An 11,990-nucleotide genomic window follows, 5' to 3' on the forward strand; every position below is an offset into this window, starting at 1 on the left:
CAATTTACCCGTGTCGAGTAAGTGGCGCATATACAGACGGGAATCGATGAACCGCATTATTACACCGTTTTCTAATTATTTAAAACCATTTACAATCATAATATAGCATAGTGCTATCATGAAATCACAAAGGCTGTGATATGCACACAAAAAATATATGCGCTGTTTTTTTTTGTTTAGTTTTTTTACAGAGAAGCACAACGCTTTAATGATTTACATTCGTGCAGATTGTGTTATAAGTACCTCTGCTCCGTTCACAATAAACACTGCTCCACACATACTCAGTCTCTGCATGTGCTGTTTGTTTAGGCTTCCAATAAAGTGCATTTGGGAACGCAAAATCTCGGACGCGTGTTTCATAGTTGCACTGTCATCATTTATATGCGTGTCAGCTTCTCGGGTTTCTCAAACTCCATCTCTGCATGTTGTGAGTTTGTGTGCCTTATAACGTTCATCTGCACGCAGTGTGCGCCGTTTCGCAAGATTCGTAACGCAACTCATTTGTAAATCTACGCCAACACAGGAGAATACATAAATATATTTCTGAAATATATACGAATTGTTGTTCATCGCAATCTCAAAATAAAAGTTTAACCCTTGCACTGAGTTTGCATGTTTTGACGTGCACATTCTATTGTTCAAGAAATTACAGCAGCTGATGCATCTCTATCATACAGAAGGGACCAAATATTAAAGATTAAGTTGACATTTGAATAAAATTTTGTTTGGCCAATATTAAACAAGGATTTTTGCCTTAGTGTAACCAGGCCGTTGGCGCTCTCTGCAGACATTGTTTTTTTTTACGTAATGTACATAAGTTATGTTTATATTAGTTTATATCATTTATTTTACATGGTGTACTTTAACAGCGTAGCTCAATAAAACCCATATGATTACTTTGATACTTTATTTGAACAAATAATTATTGATTGTTATTAGATATTTAGGTAACACTTTACAATAAGGCTTATTAGTTAACATTAGTTAATGTATTAACCAACATGAACTAACAATGAACAATACATTTGTAACTGTATTTATTAATATTTGTTAATGTTAGTTTAATTGTTTGTTCATGTTAGTTCACAGTACATTAATGTTAACAAATACAACCTTTTATTTTAATAATGTATTAGTAAATGTTGAAATTAATATTAATATTATGCTGTAGAAGTAGTGTTCATTCTTAGTATGTTAATGAAGGTAGTTAAATAATGTTAGCTAATGAACCATAATGTAAAGTGTTACCAATTTGTATTTTAAGTCATTTTAAAGACTGTTGTTCACTAGGATCTATTTTTATTACCACATTGTTTTTATCCGATTACTTGATTAATTGATGGACTAATCAGTAGAATACTCGATTACTAAAATAATCGATAGTTACAGCACTAAACCAGTTACATTTTTATTAATCAGAATCAGAATCAGAATCAGAAAGAGCTTTATTGCCAAGTGTGCTTGCACCCACAAGGAATTTTTCTTGGTACTGAAGCTTCCAGTGCACATATACAAATACAAATACAAATACAACAAGAAACATAGTAATACAAATTCTAAGAATAAAATATATAAAAAAAATAAAAAAATAGTATAAAAAGTAAAAAAAGGGGTCACAGTTGGGTTTAGTCTGAATAAACATTTACAGATTATGAACATATTTACAGTATGTTGAGTAGTATGAATTATAATATAAATATAAATATCACCTGAGTTAGAGAATATTACACTAGACAGTGGGAGTCTAGTGCATGTTACAGATTATGAACATAATGAACATTAACTCACAAATGCAACCAAAAAATATAACATGAACGTTTAATTAAACTCTTTGAAAATTGCCCACCCTCTCCCAATTAGGACATTTAAAACAGAAGAGTCCATTTGCAAAAACGTACTCGGTTACTAACGTAACCTCGGTTCTCTCTAGAAGAGGGAACGAGTACTTGCGTAAGTATCTTACGCTAGGGGAAAACCTCTTTTTCTCGAGATATTGAAGCCAAAAATTATCCTTAATTTTGCAATAATGTAAAACGCATTGCAGCAGCATGCAGACATGGGCAAGACAGCTCGCGCGCCCATTGGCTGCTCTGCGGCAACTGCACCAGCCTATCGATAGAGGCCCCTCATGACGTCAGAACCAATGAGGGTGCTTCGCGCCCATTACGTCATGTCCCGCCGAAAGCGGGTCGGGCTAGGGCTATAAATACGGCCCAGAGAGGCTGGTTTGGTCAGTTTTTTTCATCGCTGAAGCGAATCAGAACGTGACGCATGCACGGCAAGATACGCAAGTACTCGTTCCCTCTTCTAGAGAGAACCGAGGTTACGTTAGTAACCGAGTATGTTCTCTTACGAGAGGTTCTCTCGTACTTGCGTAAGTATCTTACGCTAGGGGAACACAGTGTAAAACGCCGTGCGTGCTTGAGACATAACACTAAAGTCCCAAGGGCAGGTGCCCGGGGCTCATACAGTGCCTAATCACAAGGGACTCACAGAGAATCCGGGAAGAGGGGCTAGAATAGCATCATTCCTGTAATACAGAGCTCTGATAAGAGCATATTATATCAAGTGTTCCACACAGCCAGGGCGAGCTCGGCCTAGACTGATAAATATGGGGGACTTACGCACTGCCCACAGAAGTATACAGACGATCAGTGATCGACGCTCTAGCAGTTTCAGCATCCTGAGCCGATAGCATCGGGCGGGCAATACTGAAAAATTTAACCGAGAGCAACCTAGCTTGTAAAGCGGGAACCTCGAGGTTATAAAACCGTATAAATGTAGACGGGGAGGCTCAGCCTGCCGCCATACAGATATCTTGCAAGGCAATCCCACTGGACCAAGCCCACGACGAGGCCATGCCTCTTGTGGAGTGCGCTTTGACACCTATCGGGCATTGCAGGCCCTTGGATGTGTAAGCTAGCGCTATAGCATCAACTATCCATCTGGATAGACTCTGTTTTGATGCAGCTAGTCCCTTAGAACGTCCGCTGAACAAAACAAAGAGCTGCTCCGTCTGTCTGAAAACAGATGAGTGAGACACATAGGCTCTTAACGCCCTGACCGGGCAAAGGAAGCCTGCGTCCCCTTCCTCTTCAGATACCGGCAGGGCCTACAGGGAGATAACCTGTGCCCTAAACGGTGTATTGAGGGATTTAGGAACATATCCGTGCTTTGGTTTGAGTATGACTCTCGAGTCATTAGGCCCAAACTTCATACACGTCGCGCTCACTGAGAGCGCTTGCAAATCCCCTATGCGCTTCACTGAAGCGAGAGCCAGAAGAAACACTGTTTTGAAAGACAAGAGTTTCAGGTCTATTGACTGTATTGGCTCGAATGGGGCACCTTTCATGGCTTCCAGAACCGTGGAAAGGTCCCAAACGGGAACTGAGGGAGGTCTGGGAGGGTTCAGCCTCTTAGCTCCTCTAAGGAAGCGAATGACCAGATCGTTCCTTCCTAATGACTGGCCAAGCGGTGGTTCAGCGAACGCTGCTATGGCCGCCACATAAACTTTGAGCGTGGATGGGGTTCTGCCCTTATCCAGAAGCTCTTGTAAAAAGGAGAGAACCTCCGGCACCCCACAGCGTGAGGGTGAAGTGCCACTCGCTGTACACCAGCTAGTGAACACAGACCATTTTGAGGAATAGAGCCGCCTCGTAGATGGAGCTCTAGCCTGTGTGATCGTGTTTAACACTCCCGCTGGGAGGTTAACGGGTACCCGTTGATGGCCCACACATGTAGGGACCAAAGCTCCGGGTAAGGATGCCAGATCGAGCCGTTTGCCTGCGAGAGGAGATCCCTCCTCACCGGTATCGGCCACAGGGCGGTACTCGTCAGCTGCATCAGGACTGGAAACCAGACTTGGTTTGTCCAAAAATGGGGTGACGAGTAGCACCGGGCATCCGCTCTCCCTGATTCGCTCTAACACCTGGGGTAGGAGCGTGACAGGGGGAAACGCATAGAGCGGGCAGCGGGGCCACGTGAGCCAGCGCATCCCTGCTCTTGGAGAAAAATTCCTGACAATGAGCGTTCTCTTGAGACGCAAATAGGTCTATTTTCGCTCTGCCAAATGTCCTCCATAGCAGTTTGACTGTCTGTGGGTGTAAAGACCATTCTCCTGCCGGAAGATAGTTTCTGGACAGTCTGTCTGGTCCCACATTCAGATGGCCGGGCACATGCGCTGCCCTGAGCGAGCGCAGATTGTGCTGAGCCCAGACCAGGAGGTGTTCCGTCAGCCTGTGAAGGATTCTGGATCTGATACCTCCTTGGTGATTTATATAAGCCACCACTGACATGTTGTCCGAACGGACCAAGACGTGGTGTCTTTTATCTGGGGACAAAAAAGCGCCTCAGCGCGTTGTCGACTGCCATCATTTCCAGGCAGTTTATATGCAGAAGCTTCTCCCGTTCCGACCACTGGCCGAATAACGGTCTGCCCTCGAGCAGCGCTCCCCATCCCGAGGTTGAGGCGTCCGTAGACACCACCTTCACACTCGAGGAAGTCCCCAGGCTTACTCCTGACCGGTACCAGTCGGTCACTGTCCAAGGTTTCAGAGCTGCGACGCATTTCTGATCGACCTTGAGGCGCGCGAGACTGGAGGTCCAAGCTCTGCGCGGCGCGCGCTTTCAACCAATACTGCAGCGGGCGCATGCGAAGCAGACCCAGCTGAAGCACTGAGGATGCTGAAGCCATGAGACCCAGCATCCTTTGAAACTTTTTGAGCGGGACTAAAGCGCTGTGGCGAAAAATCTCTGTCATGCGCTGAATACTTAGTCTGCGCTGCGGCGACAGCTGTGCTGTCATAGACAGTGAGTCCAGATCTGTGCCCAGAAAATATATTTTCTGACTGGGAGACAGCGAACTCTTCGCCCAATTGACTGTGAGACCTAAATTCTCGAGGTGATCGAGTAATATGGTCCTGTGTTCTATGAGCTCCGACTGTGATCGAGCTAGAACCAGCCAATCGTCCAAATAATTCCGCACTCGTATGCCTCGGAGCCTGAGGGGTGCGAGCGCTGCATCCATGCACATCGTGAATGCACGAGGTGCCAGGGATAGGCCAAATGGCAGGACTGTGTACTGATATGCCTGACCCTCGAAGGCGAATCTCAAAAATCGCCTGTGACGTGACGCTATTTGTATTTGAAAATAAGCGTCTTTCAGATCTATCGACATGAACCAGTCCCCTTGGCAAATTTGCGAGAGGATTTTCTTGGTCGTGAGCATTCTGAACCGTCGTTTCAGAAGTGCTTTGTTTAGTCGTCTTAGATCTAGAATGGGTCTGAGACCCCCGTCTTTTTTGGGTACCAGAAAATATCTGCTGTACATGCCCCCTTCGCTCTGAGCTTGTGATAAGGGTTCTATAGCCCCTTTGCTCAGTAACTTCGCTATTTCGGCTTGAAGTAGGTGTGCTACTTCCTTTTTCACCGTAGTATCGATTCGCGCCGCTTTGCGTTGCGGGCGTCGACCGAACTGTAGCGAATAGCCTCTTTCTATAATGTCTAGCACCCACTTCGAAACCCCAGGTAGCCTTGCCCATGCGTTTGCACGAATGGCTAGGGGTTGAATGCGAAGCGCGCTCTGGTCGCTCAGCGACAGAGGGGCTTCAGTGTGCTGCAACATAAGCGTCGCGCTTATGACATTTGAGGCAGGGGGCGCGCTGATAACAGTGGGCAGATTGCCCGCGCTCGACTCCTCTGCGGTGGTCAACCGAGAGGGGGAGGGCTGGGCGAGTCCCGTAAGACCTGTCATGTCTATGTGTGAATGTGGGCGTGGGATAGCGGGCACATTTACAACACTGAGAGCATTGTCCGCCTGAGCAGAGCGAATGCATGTTGGTTTCGTTTTACAGAAACCTTGAGACATGCAGAACGTAGTGTTTGTGGGCACTGGGCAGTGGGCACATTTACCACATTTAATGCGCAATCGATCTGGGTCGATTTCATGTGCGCGAGCCCTGTGTGACGGGCTGTGTTTCTGTGTAGGAATGAGCACTGGGCAGTGGGCATTTTGTCTACATACATAACACCATCGGCCGTGGCCGGAACACCAGAAAACACACTCTTATGGGATTTATCTGGGTAGCCGTAAAAGCGGCGTTTGTGTGCAGGCAAGCGGGCTGTGTCGCCGACTTGTTTACTGCAGAATACACTGGAACAGTCGCATTTACTGGAACTGAACGAGCGAGAAGTTGCCATAGAAACAGAGAGCGTCAACATGCTGGCGTTTGTTTGTAGGCGGAAACCATAGAAACGGTGCTTGGGTGCAGGCGAGCGGGTTGTACAACGCGCTCGTTGGCTGCAAAAATACACATCAGCAGTCGCCTTTTCAGGGAACTGACAGAGCGAGCATTGACGGCATAATTTTATCTGCCGGTCGACCCGGGCTCGAACACGGGTCTCTCGCGCGATAGCCTGAGAATCTGCCACTGGGCCACAGGGGAAGACACATAGGTATTTAGTTAGCACGAGTATTATCAGAGAGCGTCAACATGCTGGCGTTTGTTTGCGGGTGTGCGTGCATTACAACAGGCTCGCTCACTGCAGTATTGACATTTCCAGTCGCCTGAACTTCAGAGGGGAATGAGAAATGTGTGAGAAATAGATTTCGGCCCGGCCGCAGCGGGACATAAACGCTCTTTTCTCCTTTCGCCAGTGACGCACGGGAACCATAGAAACGGTGTTTGGGTGCAGGCGAGCGGGTTGTACAACGCGCTCGTTGGCTGCAAAATGCACATCTGCAGTCGCCTTTCAGGGAACTGACAGAGCGAAGCATTGGAGGCATAATTAATCTGCCGTTAGACCGGGATTCGAACACCGGTCTCTCGAGTGAAAAACCAAAGATTCCGCCACTGAGCCACAGGGGGGGACACAAAGGCTTTCAGATGCACGAGCATATAAGAGCGTCAACATGTTTTCTTCGGCGTTTGCTTGCAGGCGCTGCAATAATTATATTTCCAGTCGCCTGATCAGGGAACTGAGAAATGTGTGAGAAAATTCAGGTCCGTCCAACTTCGGCGGGACTATAAACACTATTTTCTCCTTTCGCCGGTGAGTGACGCGTGAATGGGGCGCAGGGGCAGGGTAGCTTTCTTGTACGTAAAGAAAAACTAACCCCGACCGTCCGCTTCCAGCCTCCCCTGTGAACGGCGCAGTTTGCGCGGCTCGAACAGAGGGAGAGAGAAAGCTAGCCCCGTGACCGTCCGCTCCTGACATCCCCTGTGAACGGCGCGGTTTGCGCGGCTCGAACAGAGGGAGAGCAGGTATCATCCTCCAAGCAGGCAAGGCAAGCGGGCGCACCGGCGAGCTTTGCGGGCGGGGGGCGGAGGCGCAGTCTCGGAGAAGGATGCCAGGTGAGTCCGCAGAGTCACCATAGGCAGTAACTAGCTCGCAGTGAGGGCAGTCGCCGTCAGCGAGCGCGAGAGCTGCGCGTCCTCAGGAAAGGGGCGTCTTGAAAAAGACGCCCGGCTCTTTTAGTGCAATGAGAGTGTGTGTCGCGGCGGCGAACACACACATACACAAAACACAGAAGCAGAGAAAAGGATATGTACGCCGGAAAGCGTGAGCAGGAACGACGACTGAAGGCGGCGAGTTGTCGACCGGCAGCTTCAGATGCAGAACAAATCCCGCTGAGTGCTTGAATCAGACGGCGCGGCTTCCTCTCAGGATCCAGCGATGCGTAGGCTCGCTGAAGAGATAAAAAAACTGACCAAACCAGCCTCTCTGGGCCGTATTTATAGCCCTAGCCCGACCCGCTTTCGGCGGGACATGACGTGATGGGCGCGAAGCACCCTCATTGGTTCTGACGTCATGAGGGGCCTCTATCGATAGGCTGGTGCAGTTGCCGCAGAGCAGCCAATGGGCGCGCGAGCTGTCTCGCCCATGTCTGCATGCTGCTGCAATGCGTTTTACATTATTGCAAAATTAAGGATAATTTTTGGCTTCAATATCTCGAGGAAAAGAGGTTTTCCCCTAGCGTAAGATACTTACGCAAGTACGAGAGAACCTCTCGTAAGAGAACAGATAACTATCAAACTGCAGATGGAAGCAGTTTTTGAAGCAGCAGTTTTTGATTAAGTAATAATAACAAAAAAAATATATATATACAGGTTACTTACAAAATTTAAGTTCATTGAAAGTATATATATATATATATATATATATATATATATATATATATATATATATATATATATCGTTTTTTTAGCAAAAGCAGATAACTCCACATTTCATGTTTCAGAGTTAAATAAGACCAAAGTAATTGCTATGATATATAATAAAACACTTGGTTAATCTTTGTAACGTTAATCTCCTCCACTGACATAGACTGCTGACAAACTCTGTTGCTGTGATTACATGCAATACAGGCAGCTTTTCCCTCACCACAGTAACGTGCTGGTTTAGCAAGGTTCCGTGAAAAAGTTTCAGCTTTTATTTTCCTTTTATGCCCCGAAGAAGATATCACGGGTTTGTCAAGTTCATTGAAATGAATCTGATCTATCCTCGATCACTTTTAGTCAGCTTTGATGAAACTCCTCTCAGCTAGCGTGTCTTTTCGAAGTGACTAGCAACCTTGTCACCTGACCTGAATACTGCGCGCCGATTCTCTAAAATTGACTTATCGGGTTGTGTTCACAAGCAACAAGGTTGCTTGTCGAATTCTGCTGTAAAACATGAACTCGCGATGCCTTGACAGTGGACAATACTAGCTTTTGTGATAAAAAGTATATATTGTTTAGTCAATCTTGTCTGGTGTCTATTTCAGATGAGTAGATTAACGTTATAATGCAATTAATCACGATTAATCGGATCCAAAATAAAAGTTTGTGTTTACATAATATATGTGTGTGTACTGAGTATAATTATTTTGTATATAAATACACACACACATGCATTTAAAAAAAGGTTTTATATATACATATAAAATATTTATATTTATATAAATTATATAATATAACATAACATAACATATAAATATATATACAGTATATACATGCAAATATTTCTTAAATACTGTATATCTGCATGTGTGTGTGTGTGTATTTATATATACAAAATAATTATACACAGTACACAGTAGTAGGTCATCCGTGTGCTTTTGCCTACTCTTTTATGAGTGCTGTGAATTCTGACATACTTCTTTTGTCACATACTGTTTTTCACAAACTATAGGGAAGTATGCGATTTCGAATGCAGCCATTGACGTGCTATGGCTTGGCCCTCTGTAATTTCACAGCTGGACCACCAATCACAGAGCTGAAAGTGTTAGGTGTAAAAAGCCTAATATGAAGAAAACGGACGTCGACCCAACACAACACAAACTGAATAGGCAGATTTGAAGGGTTTGTTTCCTCAAAAAGACTTATATTTTTACTGTCAAATTATAAATTCCTATAATAACATTAAAACTGATGACTTTTCATTAAAAAAGGTTTTAATATCATTGTGACAATTAGTCTGATGGTTCCCCCTTTGGTTTCCTACACACAACTTATGAAATGACTTAATTGGACTATTAGGGTCCAGAGAAATCCTTTCTTTTTTTTCATTTTTTTTTTTTCACATTTTGCTTTTAATAATATATTATTTATACTATATTATTATTATTATTATTATTATGCATTTTCACATTAAAAGTGGAAAGTTCTCAGACATATTATTTACTGTGACTTCTTCCTTTAAATAACACAAACCAGACAATAGGAGTGTTTTTGTAGCCATCAGAAATTAATGTATGTAACAATGAAACTTCTCACTAAAGCTGATCCTCTGTGAATCGACGTCTACAGAAGCGCGGAAGTATTTAGTAGCTATATTGTAAAATGTTTACATTTCCATTTTCTATATTTCATAATGTATCCGTAAATTAATCTAAAATAATTTTATTTTAAGCATAAACTTAAGCTTTTAAGCATAATCCCTAGCGCTCGAAATCATTATAATCCCGAAGACGAAGTTGTTCACTTTTGCATGCGTCACAACTCCATAAATGGGTCTTTAAAATGCAAAGATCGAGTTTAATATGAAAGCGACGCAAAAGCGAAAACATTGTACAATAATAGGACACGATATCAGAAGCAGGTAAATTAACTTGCCGCAATGTGATATTCTGAAGAAGAAGAAGAAGAAGAAGAAGAAGAAGACTGAAGATGAATTTACATTTCCTGATCGGATCTTCTTTACTTTCGGTTTGGACACAGAGGTGTTTCCTCGTAAATTGGTCTTTAAAATGCAAAGATCGAGTTTAATATGAAAGCGAAAATATTGTACAATAATATGACACGATATCAGAAGCGGGTAAATTAACTTACCACAATGTGATATTCTGAAGAAGAAGACTGAAGGTGAATTTGCATTTCCTGAGGATCTTCTTTACTTTCGGTTTGGACACAAAGGTGTTTCCTCGGAATGCGCATGCACAGAGGCCTCAAATATCAACAACAAATAAACCCCGCCCATCACTCTTCTTATTCATTTATTTTTCTGGCGGGTTTAATTAAATCGTGAAGGATGTTTAGCGCCTCCTACTGTATACTGGAGTGTGTGACATCATGACTTCTTCAATCTCTAGCCTTGCTTTCATATTATTCATTCCTTTCCACTTCCTCCCATTATAAATTATAATTTCTTTCAATTTAATTATTTCTGAAACCATTTTGTAATTAATTTACACTCCACATCTCTTTCAATATACATCCAGAGCCGGATTAACGCAAAGGCAAACTAGGCACGTGCCTAGGGCCCGATTGGCGGGATGGGGCCCAGACAGAGGGACAAAAAAAAAACAAAAAAAAATGTACAAATGTCCTATCTACAATTTATTTCAATATTTATTAATTAACTAAAAATAGTGACGATGTTTATCTTAACAATAGACTGTTACATTACTGCAGTTAAACCAATTAATGTGTCCGTTACAAAGCGGGTGCCGGCTTCTGAAAGTATGTGTAACGAACGCATCCATCAGGTGCTGCGAGGCAAAAGCCTAATAAGCACACAAAGAAGCACAGCTCATAATGCAGGTGTGTGAGTTGTCGTCATCTATTTTGGAGTGATTGCAATGTATTCTAAATATAAACTTGTACTGTAGATCAGCGTCATTTCTGGAAAAATCATTCACCGCTTTATTACGAGTTTAAAAGAGCGCGAGCGTCATTAACGTGCCCAGACGCGACGCTTTGAATTTGCGCGTACAATGAATAACATCGCGTCGGGAGCTGACTAGTAAAAAAGCTACAAAATTAAAAGACAAGACGTCTGTATTCTAAGTTAAAAAGCCAACACACTCACTACAACATTTTTAAATGTTTCAAATAAAGGATCTCATATCTATGGGTCTATCTTCTAAATTCTGCTGATGATTAGATTAGCCTATACCCTGACATTACGCCAATAATATCAGTTTATATATTTTTTTCTGCTCAGTAGCGATCGTGTCTTTCTCTTCCACTTGATTTGTGTATAGCATATTTAAGGTAGCAATGCAATATAAAAGCACTTATGCTCATCTACTGAAGTGGGATTCTGGAACTGTGAATAAATTGAATAAAACAGCAAAATAACAACAACAACAACAATAACATCTTCATTAAACAAAAAAGAGATTACCTTAGATAAAGTTTGATTAATATGTACATACAGTACCGGTAAAAGTCTGGACCCATTACTATTTTTAATGTTTTTGAAAGAAGTTTATTATTATGCTCTACAAGCCTGCATTTATTTGATCAAAAATACAGAAAAAAACAGGAATATTCAGCAAGGATGTGTTAAATATATAAAAAGTGATAGTGAAGACTTTTTTAAAACAACTTTTTAATAATAAAAAATCCTGAAAAAAAGTATCACAGGTTATAAAATAAATATTAAAGGAGAAGTTCACTTTTAAAATGAAAATTCTGTCATCATATACTCACCCTCATGTTGTTTCAAACCTGTATGAATTTCTTTCTTCTGCTGAACACAAAGGAAGATATTTAGAAGAATGTCAG

The 11,990-nt window shown here is 42.8% G+C and overlaps 1 protein-coding gene across 6 annotated transcripts in view; it reads right to left on the minus strand.

Annotated features, from left to right (window-relative positions):
- Positions 1-10,458, minus strand: part of LOC309503302 (uncharacterized protein) — a 60,220-nt gene extending 49,762 nt beyond the window's left edge. For 4 of the 6 annotated variants that reach the window (XM_082176045.1, XM_082176046.1, XM_082176044.1 and 1 more), the window contains exons 1-2: positions 10,311-10,458; positions 10,095-10,221 (exon numbers count right to left, since the gene is read on the minus strand). The gene's annotated coding sequence lies outside the window, so the exon portion shown is untranslated. The remainder of the gene's footprint in view (positions 1-10,094; positions 10,222-10,310) is intronic. The other 2 variants (XM_082176042.1, XM_082176043.1) reach the window with 2 other exon arrangements.
- Positions 10,459-11,990: the final 1,532 nt, after the last annotated feature.

Source organism: Leuciscus leuciscus (genome assembly GCF_965113295.1).
Source record: "Leuciscus leuciscus genome assembly, chromosome: 7".
In the NCBI taxonomy this organism is placed as follows: domain Eukaryota; kingdom Metazoa; phylum Chordata; class Actinopteri; order Cypriniformes; family Leuciscidae; genus Leuciscus; species Leuciscus leuciscus.